The sequence below is a fragment of the Salarias fasciatus genome (assembly GCF_902148845.1).
Source record: "Salarias fasciatus chromosome 7 unlocalized genomic scaffold, fSalaFa1.1 super_scaffold_4, whole genome shotgun sequence".
Lineage (NCBI taxonomy): Eukaryota > Metazoa > Chordata > Actinopteri > Blenniiformes > Blenniidae > Salarias > Salarias fasciatus.
In genome coordinates, this window is record NW_021941229.1 from 19,319,731 (window position 1) to 19,332,294 (window position 12,564).

The window sequence follows — 12,564 nt, forward strand, 5'->3', positions numbered from 1 at the left end:
TTCTGCACAAATCAAAATTTCCTCAAAGAAAAAGTCCAAAATTATCAAGGGGTGCCTGCAGTGCGCGTTGCAATGAATTGCTGCGATGATTCCTGTAGAAATGTGTGATGGACATTGTTTTGAACCGTACTGATGTGAGAGTGTGGTGTGGGAGCAAAACCTCACTGCACTCCTGAGGTCTTGATACATTTGTCCTGTTTCATCTTCCATTCTTAAGTGAAAGGCAATGCTGGAATTTATTTTCCTTCAAATTATGGTTCTAAACCAAATATAGTAATTTCATTTTAATATATGTCAAAAGTCGACACTAATGTTATCAAATGTATCAAAGCTTTTATGTAAATAAATCTGAAGTTGACAAAAAAAAGATCAATCTCAGAGATGGTCAGTGACAAAGTCAAAATGTGTTGAAACAAATAGAAAAAAAATCTAATAAAAAAAGTCCACAAATATAATTGATGGCGAGCCAGCTGAGGAAATGCCTCAGCTGCATCACTGCTAAAGGATGAGCTGATTTGGCACCACTCTTTAAAAATATTAAAATCAGACCTTTCATAAACTGCACAAACCTTTGCAGATGTTGTAAAATGTATTTTGTGCTGTATATTAAAGGTGCTGTAGGCAGGATTTTGCTAGTCAGTGCTAATTTTTCTGTGTTTTCTTTGGATTAAATGTTAGAGTATCCATTGATAATCCTTTAGGAGTGTAGCATAATTGCACTACCGCGAGGGCGCAGCGTTTCCATCTGTCTCTGTTCTGAGCTGAAAAGGAATCTCTACCGCTCCCGGTATCTTTGACCAATCAGAAGAGCCCCTGAGGCTCTAACCGTGATTGGTCGAGCGGCGTTCGTCACACGTTCTTGTGGGAGGAGCTTAACTTGCGTAAGGGCGTGATGTCAGAGAAAACAGGACAGGATTGGCTGTGCTGGGTTTCAAATCACCATCTTAGGGTTAGGTAAACCTAAGCAAGATGGCGGAGATGCTGAATCCTGCCTACAGCACCTTTAATCTACTACCTCCTTCTAGTTTCTGGAGATCATTCCGGATATTCCATCTTCTTGCAGACAAACGTGCAAAATAGACTGTGTGTGTTATTTTGTGTGTCAGTCAAATGCACACACACCTCAGTGTGTCCTGTCTGTAGATCAGCCTTCATGTGTCGGCGTGCCACCCTTTCTTAGATCAAACCTCAGGTGTCTTGGGGAATTAGTGCCTGAAAAACTTTCTTCCTCCTACCTTCTTTAACACAAAACAGACGAGAAATAATCACAGGAGGGATGGCCTGAGTGGGAGGAGGTGAGACAGAAAACAATGATCCACACAAAATATAAGAAACTCAAATAACTAATAATAAATCATTACTCATGATTTGATTTATAATATCAATCAGCTCCAACACTTGCTTTGTTACTTGAGGTGTTGAAGCTTTTTTTTTTTTTTTTCCCACAGCTGGAGCAAAAATTGCAGTTTTACGACCAGTGTACATGTCTTGCAGTGCAGTTTAGTCGGCGTTAATCACTGCCTCCTCTCTATATTACTGCAGCCACTAACCAGCTCATTCCTTCCAGCTTCCATTTAATCAGACTTAATCAGCGCAGGAGCCCTGCTACTGACTTATTGTTCTACTCCTCTTATCTGTGGAACAGCTGCGATTCAGTATGATGGTATAGGTTCACTTTAGTAAGCAGAAGTTGGAGTATTCTTTAGGAAGTTTTGACAGTTACAAATAATCATCAGCAAAGCGTTATTGTGTTATGTTTACAGAGGACGTAGTGCTATAATGTCTCGTTTGAGAGTTGCAATATTCACTGAGGATTATTGACAAGTTCGAAGATAATTTGATAAAAGTAAAGGAAGAACTGAAACATTTGCAGCGATTTATGTAGCATGCTGCATGCTCTATATATCATGTTTGATGACTGTATTTTGAAGCTCTAGTTTCTTGAAGAGTTGCAACACACAAAACAATGCAGTGAGATCATGAGATCTTAAAACAGTCCACCAACCATCATACCTGCCAAAATGACTGTAATCAATCAGGTTAATGAGGAAACCTTGTTTATTTGAAAATGGCTAATCCACAATTCAATTCTGCCTTTTTTTTTTATATAAGTAGCACTAATCAAAAGAGACCAAGGAGGTAAACAAGACCTCTTAAGCTTTATTTATTTATTCACTTTATTAGCAAGAGGCTGTTCATTCCGTCTGTTGATGGCAGCTGTAGGAACGAATAGAGTTCACACTCGCTTGGACCCCTATTGTGTGGCAGGCTGTCAGGTTACACACACACACACACACACTGCGCAGCTGTTGCATCTTGGATTGATTGTTTAATGAAATATCTGCATTGGCTGTCACTCGGCATTGCTGTAACAAAGGTGAATTTGTTGTGATGTTGTGACTTCCATACAGTTTGGCAGGTTTGTTTATCTGTGTGAGTCTTCCTGCACCAGCAGGCATTGATTCGCGAGTTAATAAAGTCACATTCCTCTACTTCCATTGATTGCAAGATGAAGCTTTTGTTTTTCATCCCCAAAAAGTAGTCATGCCCTCCCAGGGCGAGCAACTCCACGCACTTTAAAAAAACCGCTTGTCTTTTTTTATTCATGCGGAACATTTGTCTTTGTGTCAGTGTGAAAGTGGTTCGCATTTTGTCAAATTGTGGATTCGTCAGGGAATTGAGTTTAGGTTAAGTTCCCATTAAGTCAGATCAATGCATATTGTCTGACTACATCCTTTAAAGTCCATCCAGCCAGTAAGGCGTGCACCTTTGACTTTCCTTGAGGTTAAAAAGCTATTTGAACGTGATAGCTGTGTTAGGGTTTGCTCTGAGGAGGATGCAGGCTGCCACACACAGCTGCTGGCGGAGAACAAGCTCATTTTATAGAACAAACCAAAAAGCAAACTCCAAAAATGAAAACGACCACCCCGGAGATCAGAGGAGACTATTCCCAAGGCGCTGGCAAGGAAAGACAGACCAACTGACAACCAGAACACACAGACGACGCCCAACATTCACCCCGGCCACCAGGTGAAGACAATCACACGCTGAGGCACAGATGAACGACATCAGGACAGGAAGCAGCGATCAGACGTGAGGAGGGGAAGTCAAGGAGCCTGAAGCACAGAACAGAGTTAGAATCTTAACGTAACAATAGAAACAACATATGCACCATGAGGAATTACCTCCATCTCAGTGAATGTTCCAACATCTTATTATTAAATGGTTGTTGAAAACTGAACGGATTATGACAAACTAAAAACATTCTCAAACACATATGTCCTTGCTGGAGATGACCTTAGAGATAAAAACATTTTTAAAGAAAAGCTATCTTTAATCCTTTTATAAAAATGGAGAAATTTTACTTTTTTTTTTTTTTGCATTTGTAGTACCAGCAAAATAAAAGGCATGATATTTTGACTTTACACCGTGTTATGAAGCACTAAGCATTGTTACAAATGTCATCATGTTGAAATGAGACTTTTTCCTCAGTAAAATTTCAGTTTTGTAAAAAGATATTGTATAAATTTTAATATACTTCCATACTTCTTTGCAACTTTTATTTGCTTGTGGATTATTTAGAGATTATACTGTCATCAACTTGGAGGTTGTCTGGCCTCTTTATTGAAATTACTTTGACACTTTTGGTTTAGAATGATCAAGTTAAGGATGTGAATGCTCAGTTGAAATTCTTTATTTGCAGTTTGATCCCCACATCTTGCTTTGCAGTTGTCGACATTTCTGTTTGAGTCTGCGTAAGTGAATGTGACTGATCATGAAAGGCACGTTGAAACCAATTACCGCTTTAACTGATAAATGCACCATCACTTCATAAAGAGCCATTGCTACCATTACCAACAGTTTCTGCTCTGCAAACGCCAGATTATTCCTAAAATCCCCGAGCGTCGTCATGCTGTTTCATCGTTCTCAAAATAGCTGATGTCCATTGAATTTCTCCTGGAAGAATAATGTGCAGGAGGTGTGATGGGTAGGAGAGGTAACAATTTCTGTGCCGCTGATTATGAGCCGCTAATTGTCGACTGAAGAATAAACAGGGAAGAAAAGACGAGTTTAATCATTTCCCAATTAAGACACTTTCGAAGGTGTTTTGTCGGCCTGCGTGCGCCGCAATGCTCAAAATTTTCTTTTAATTAATGCAGAGATAGAGGTTACTAGTCTATCTTTATCTTTGTTGGATTTTAATGAATTTCTAATTCTCCGTATTTCAACTGTGAAGATTTTTAATTGCTTTTATTTATGCGCATTTAATTAATATCCCCTCAGTTTACTGTTCATGAACTTTTAAACCTGTTGAGTTGGAATGTTTTATTTTTTTTTATGGGTAACATTTATTTGCTTATGATGAAAATTGATGGGAACAAAAGGACAAACTGCAATTAAGAGCTACATATGTGACGCATTTGATACATCTATTGGTGATTCCTGCTCATTTTTTTTTTTTTGTTGTTTTTGTTTTTTTGGCGACTGAACGTCTCTGTGAAAATTGCTCCTGCTTTGTGGTTTACATTTTGTGCATTTGTGTGATGAGGGTTTGCACTCATGCATGCTGCATTTATATGCTCGCCCAGGTGTGTGCATGGCTGCAGATAAAGAGTGGTGCAGGACAGCTTCCCCCTGAGGAATCCATTATATGTCAGTGCTGTTATGTCATGTCATGTCACTGCCCTTACCTACCGGCACAATGCAGTACTGGCATGGGTGTTTTGCATTTGTAAAGAAAGATTATGTACATTTTTTTTTTTCTTCCGCAACATACTTTTACCCCATTTTGTGTATGCATGCATGCAGTTATATCTGCGGTTGTGCTGTGCATGTGTTGGCCTTGCACCCTCCCAGACTTCTGTGCTGCCTGCTCATTGTGCGGGCTGCTCACACTTTGGCTCGTTGGAAATATGCCAGCAGCTGCCCCCCCCCCATTGTACCCACTCTGAAAAGAATGAAAGACCTCTCTTACACACACACACACACACGCACATACAGACGCACATTCACCCGTCTATCAAGCCACATGGCAAAAGCCATACGATTAGCCTATAACATGATGAATATTTACATACATTGCTGATCCTGTTAAGGTTAATCTCATTTCCATTCAGCTCCCTTTGTGCCTCGGTGATCTGAACGTGTCCGTACTGTCGCACCTGAATTTAAAAGTTTGCGATTCATTTTAGTCTTGACAGCTTATTAATGAGGGTTGTGGCATCCTGGTGTGTCTGTGAGTTATAAAGCTCAGGTGTCTTGATTCAAGTCATTGTCTGATTCCTCCCCGATTTCCCTTCTGCTCCAAAAAAGAAAAAAAGAAAAAAGAAAGTGCTTCTCTGAAATAGCAAAGAACATTGGGAGTGCTGTGTCATCATGCACTCAATGTGTGCAGAAAACTAACTCCGAGAGAATTAGGAAGCCACGCCGAAACAAGGAAAGTCAGTTTACTGCAATGAAGTAGTTCATATGTCCAGAACAATTTAGTTAAAGAACAATTATGTTGTTCTGTTGAGAACCATAATGTCTAATAAGTGACATCTTGGATAAAGAGGAGCATCAACAGAGGGTTTTACATCTACATTATTGCTTGTGTTTACAAGAGTGATGGGATGGAGCGCAGAGCCCCCAGAAGTGTAAAATCAGCATGACATTGGACATAGTTATTAAAGTTTTACAGCCAAAAAAACAATATCTGAATAGTTAAAGCTGTGGCAAAAAACAAGAGCAATAGAAAAGATTCAGAAAAAACTGCAAGGTGTAGGAGGTCATACAACACAGGAAATATCTCATAATAAAGCCAGCAAATAAAAGTCATGGGGAGCCGGTTGAGGAAATGCCTCTTATCACAATAACGGCAGGAAATCTGCTGAGAAATTAGTCAACTTCCACCCTCATTTTAAATCGTGTTCAATTTGTTAAATCTGTTATTTGAGCCTCTCAGTATTTTCCGCCAGTGCACCAAATACTTTATAGTGTTATTCATGAAGGAAAACATGTTAATGGATGGCGTGTGTTATTTTGTGAGTCCATCAGACACAGTCTTCATTGCACCATGTGAGTAAATTAGTTTCCCACAAGTTTGTGCCCATTTTTATTTTTACACAGCCCAACCTTTAATAGATCAGGCCATTCTTGTTATCTAAGTACTGAATTGTGTGTCTCTTCGTGGATGTATTGTATTTGTTGCCGCTAGCACCAACAATGACAATTTCTCTCCCAATGCTCCAACATCAAGACCAGAAACTTGAACATTGATTAAAATAAATGCTCTCTCTGCAGGCACATAAATCCACTAAAATAATGTTCACCCATGGTTATTTTGGTTTGGCTGTCTTTGTGAAAACAGAACAAATAGGTAAAATTTGCAAGCTGCAAAAAATTACCCATGAATTTCAACCTGTAGCTGAAGTAGTTCGAATACTTTAAAAAAAGCAGTGGTGCTGTGATGCTGAGAGTCATCTGGATGAGGATGTGTTGAATGGATGGGTCGTACACAGGCAGTATTATAACTGATGGGGTTTGAATATCATGAAAATAAACGTTGAACAACTGAACAACAACTGAATTGAAATGAATCTTGTGTTGTGCCTCCGGTGACACCTCTGACTTGCTCTATGTGAGCTCTATGCTCTCTATACAGGACTCACAGGAACCAGTTTAATGTAAACCTCGGACTCCTGATCAGTGATTCAGTTCAAAGATTGGAATCATAATGGCCACTTCTACCTGCCTTGATCTGATTGCATTACCAGATCCTCTCCGTTAAAGGAGCTGAATATGACTCACGTGAATCACTGACATGCTGTTGCCAATCTGACATTTGTACATTGATTAAACAGTTGTTTTTGAAATGTTCCTCTTTTTAATCTCTGAGTGAAAGCAAAAAAAGTCCAGAGTATTAATTCCAACGTAATATCTACCAACAGATTCTTTGAAGGCGGATCCGCCTGGTTTGATTGTATTTGTGTGTGTGTGAGATGCCAGAAGAGTGCTCATCTCATGGAGGCATGGTAATTACAGTCAGTGCGTTAGAAAAAAAAGTAAAGTATAAAGTGATTTGACTGGCAACGCATTACAAAAAAACAAGTGCACAACGAAATCTAAGTAATGCTACGCTAATGATGTAAAGTACAAGGACACAGATGATAGGAAAAACAGTAAATAAACAAGATTAAAAGCTAATTTAATGCTCATAATTGTAACAATAATTAAAAGATAAAAAGGGACAATAAAGGAAGGAAACTTCGCTGATCCAATCAGATCCTTTCCTTATGGCTCCAATGTTGTTGTAATAAATGTGCAGATTACTCTTTAGAGAAATGTAGAGAATAGGGTTTATCAGGTATCAGTTTCTGTTCCCTCCTGTTCGTGCTAAGGCTTGATCTGGAACGTACCGGATCCAGGTAAGACTTCCAGCTGCGGCAGAATGAGCATCCTGTGGAAAAATCTAGTCAAGTTGTAATGATTTGCTTTGGTGACTCCAGTAAGAAAAAAAAAAGGGGGGGGGAAAGCAGCCGACCGTCATCGCCATCAATTATGGACTCGTTTTTTTCTCACTGAACCTGCGCACATAAGATGTGACACATTCATGCAGATAGGAACCTGAAACCAGCTGGGAAATTCCTGCCTTCAAGCTCGGAGCGTTCCAGATGACCACAACAAACAATATCAGCATCCGAAAATTCACAAACAAATGATGCCGTGCCTCTAAAGTCATTGTTAGTTAGAAATCAATTCTACATAAGGAGCTATAAATGTATGCTGTACCTAGCACACACTGGAGTTCGGCTAGTTTCTTCTTCATTGTGTGAAGATTGGTTCATGAAATGTTTTTTTCGATGTAAATGCACAGATACTATTTTCTCGTGTGATGCTTTCTTGCAGTTCTACACTCTTTCAAGGAGGGAAGTTCCCAGTATGGCTGCTTTCTGTGTGTGTGTCCTTCTTATAAATTGGAAATTTACAATTTTCCATTCTATTCAAAAACTTAAAAAAAGTGAAGTGTAACTGAACAGATTTTAAAATACCTCCCAAAGCTGAAAATGTTTAAAGATAAAGCAATGAAACAGACAGGAAGGGGAAGAGTGATGAACAGAAGACATGTTTTAACACAGTAGTCTTAAAAAAATGTAGATTTGATGGTCTGTTTTTTCATCAAATCTTATAAACCGAGTGTTACTTTCCCCGTCTGTCTCTTCTTGCCTCTTCTCCTCTCACTCTTTATTTTTAAATTTTCACTTTATTTCGCTTCTCCTCTGACTTTCCATTTTTTGTAACCCCCCCCACCACCACCACCACCACCTCCTCCTCCTCCTCCTCCTCCTCCTCCTCCTCCTCCTCCACTCCTTCAAGCCCCGCTAGCACCTTCATATTCAGCCTCACTCCCTCTATCTCTGCCTGCACCCCTCCTTCGCCGCTCCCCCCCCCCCCTTCCGTACACTAACCCCCACCACCACCACCACCACCACCCTCCACCTCCTCTCCCGCTCCTCGCCCTCCCACTCCCTCTCGCTTTTTCCCCTGGCAGGCTAGTGATTGACACTTACAAATTACCCGGCGGCAGTGGCATTGTGTGTGACCCCTCTCTCTCATCTCCAGCCCGCCGCCGTTTTGTCATCTAATTACTGTGAATCCCCGGCCTGCTCCCCACTGCTGCATTTTTAATATGCCTGCCCACCCCCCCTTACCCCCCCCCTTACCCCCCTTTCCTGCTCCTTGTCCTCCCCTCTCTCTCTCTCTCTCTCTCTCTCTCTCTCTCTCTCTCTCGCTCTCTCACAATCCCCTCCGTCCGTTCACCTGCAGCCTGCTTTACCTGCTCCTCCATCCTTGCACGGCCATCGTCTCCATATCCTCCTCTTCGAGTGTTTTTCCCTCCGCCGCCTCCCATTATCGTGCCATCACCTCTCCCTCGCTCACCTCCTCCTCCTCTCGGCGGAGTGTCACTCCATCCCACACGCCGGCCGACCCCGCGTCAATTTCTCTGTTTGCGTTTCACTTTTCATTCCTGTCATTAAAGTGTTTGGTAAACACGTTGTTGAGTTCACGTGATCGATACGTGCTAATGAATGCACAGCGGCTTCTCCGCCGTTGAGCGACGGAACGCTCGGTGATTGTACTTTCCTGTCTTGACACATATTCACCTCGTAATTCCTATCGTTTATTTTAATTATATAAAGTTGCGTTCGTAAACTGAACTGTAATTAATGACACGTAGTTTGCAAAACATCCACTTTGTTGTTGTTGGGTTTTTTTTTTTTAAATACTTTCTTGTTGGTATCAGAAACATAATGATAATTAATTCAAGAACAATGCAAGTTTCTTGCTGGCTTTCATTAGTTGTTCCAATGCTGACTATTTAATTAGTGATTTCCTATAAATTATACAATAAATATTGTTCTGTTATGGAAAAAACCACAGTTTTCTCTCAAGGCGATGAAAAATAATGACAGCAAAATCCTTATAGGTTCGTTTTCGTATACAAAAGAGCTCTTGGATTAAAAGTTGTTGGAAAAAAAACACAAAAGATATGTATGAATGTGTGTACTCTGCCATGCAGTGTACACTGAAGCTAAAGATTCATTCTGCCATGCAGGAACAAGGATAACCGGTGCTTGAAGTTGTAAAGATTTCAGCCTGACAAGGTGCAAATGTTCAGACACATTACACCCGCAGTCCCCGTCTCTTACGCCGAGGCCTCGCCTCGCCTCTCTACCTGCTCCGACTCGATGTGTGTGTGCTCTTGTGTGTGTGTGTGTTGTCCACGGCTCAGCTGCCCACAGCCACACCGAGCTCCCCCGCCGATCCCCATCTTCCAGCTAGAAATCAGCAGAGCATGGCGGACTGCTGCTCCGGCGCCGGCTGCAGATGAAGGGAGGGGAGGGAAGGGAAGGGAAGCGAGCGGGAGAAAGAGCGGGAGGAGATGAAGACAAACAGAAAGGAGAGGTGCGGGGAGGCTCTGGAAGGTTGCGCTCATTTTAGTGTGTGTTTTTTTGTGTTCGGCCGCACGGCTCGGCAGATCAGAAAGTTTTATTTAGAGTACCTGACAGATGCCTGGCGGTGCGGCCGGAGCGGGCGTGGAGAGAGGGGGGTGGGGGGTGCGGCCGGGGCCGGCGCAGGGGCCGACCTGCCCCCCGCCACCTTCTGATGTCGCTCCGGGGCGTGTCAGGATTTAGCATGGCCTCATTACCTTGTCATGAGTTTGGAGAAATATGGGCCTCCTGAGAGAGGGGCTCAGGGACGTGGACTGATGAAAACAGAGCGGGAGAGGGGAGTCGACGGCAGACGCGTGGAAAACCCAGAGAGGGACGGGAGGGAGGGAGGGAGGGATGAGGGGCAGAAAAAAGAGAGGAGGAATAACGAGAGAGGTAAGAAAAGTAAGGTAATTGAGAGAGAAGGGGAGGAGAGATGTTGGCAGATGTGGAAAAATAGAGGGACAGCAGGGAGGGATGGAGTATGGCGGGGAGTGGCGAAACTAATGGTCCTGCCTGGAGAGATAGTAGTCAATCAATCATCTTTAAACAAAAGCAGCAGGCCCAGGAGAATATTTAAGAAGTGCTTATTTAATTAAAAGTCCCTTTGCTCATATTTATGAGCCATCCTTCTTTCAAATATTAACCTTCCAGGTCCTGAGAGGCTTCTGACAGCAGCCTGAGCCGGCCGGCCTGGACGGGACAACAGAGCCGGACACCGAGGAAAGACAGAACGCACACTTTCACATTTACAGTTTATTCACCACTGTGTGCTTTTATCCATTAACACAAAAAAACACAGATCAATTTCACATCAGAGGTGAAAAAAAAAAGATCATTCACACCAGAAAAGTAACAGGAATTAATACAAGTCTAGTTCTTTATCACTCAAGTCAGAGCAAATGCTAATGGCCTAATCCAGTGTTTATTCAACTACTTGATTATCAAGCCTAATGCAATAACTCATCATAAATCTGTCATAGTTACATATTATCCAGGCAGAGCTTCGTGTACGTCATCCTCTGGCGAAATATTACACTGCGATACTCAGGGCGTTTTGTATTCAGTCTTAATTTATGAATCACTGTTCTTTGTCTTCTTTTTCAATCGTCAATTTGTTTTTTTGCACTTGTAATGTCAGCAAAGTGTAACAAAACTCTACGAGCCCCCCTGATATTTAAAGTATGTCAACTGTCTGAACAAAGCGATGAAAATATAGAGAAGTGATGAGAAAATCACATCTAACTTTAAAAGCAAACATCTAAGAATAAAGATTCAGAGTATCTGGAGTCTGACTGGAAACCCACCTCTCCAATGTTTCAGCACCACATTTGCAAATAGATTACAAAAAGTTACAGTCTCAGTGTGTGTGTGTGTGCGCGCGTGTGTGTGTTTGTGTGTTGTTAATTCCTCCCAAAATCAACAATAGGCTTGTGGCTTGTTTTGTTTCATATCTGTCTACACGCATTAACACTAAAGCAGTGCGTTTGTATTTTTGCTGCATTAATTATAGCTGCTTTGTTCACAGCTGTATAACTTTGCTCTACAGATATTATGCAGCGATCTTACACTTTATATTCAGTCTAAGTCTGTACATCTACTTGCTTGCTAGTGAATTAATTCTGTTGCTTTTTTAATTTACTTATATTGTTTTTTTTTTTGTATGTAAATGTAAGCATACTGTGAAAAAGGCTTTTTAAGATCTACAAAGCCTCCAAGTCTTGAGCATTTGTGTTGGCTGACCAACACTCCCAAACCCAGAGGAGAAAACAGAACTTTCACATAATGGAGGACTTCTCACATTAAATTAGACTTCATAATAGTACAAACACTCGATACAGCAAAGGCCAAAAATGACACTTTCACAAAAGAAATCCCGATTCATAAAACACTGATGTTACAGTCTGGTCACTTTACACAAATTTAAATGATATAGGGCAGAATGTTTGCGTATTGATATTGACATGTTGTGGAAGGCAATGCTGCCAAACCTTTTTTTAATGTCATTTTTTTATCCCTTCTTTTGGTGTTTTCCCATCATAGCTCATATTTCTCATATGACTAAACCAACTCATCCTCGTCTCGCTCACCGTCTCACCAAACTGTCCACCCTGAGCTGTCCCTCTGTTGTATTTATTCCGGGTCCTGTCCTTTCCACTCACTCGCAGCGACTCGACATCCTCAGTTCTGCCAATTCAGCTTTCAGTCAGCGCCAGTTTCCAGAGCTGCTCTCACTCCTGTCCTGGAGACTTTTCTCTTCAGCTAACTTTTGACAATTATGCTCACTTTTGACATCCTGCACAGAAAATCTTTTTTTTTTCTTTCTTTCTTAAAAAAGATTTTTTTTAGAAATGCAGGAAAACATCTTTCAGTGAGGCTGCTGTGCTCACAGAGGAAGCAGCAATGCTTCAGATATCCTCACAAAATGACAAAGAAAGAAAGAGTTACTTCAGATTTAGGCATTAATAGATTTATCTAAGCTAAAATTATTGCCTTTAATCCCAGTTATATCCTCAAACAAGTCTAACAGTGCATGTAAATGTCAAAGGGAGCGGTGAGGAGATATAACCAAAGAGCTAAATGAAGGGTTAAT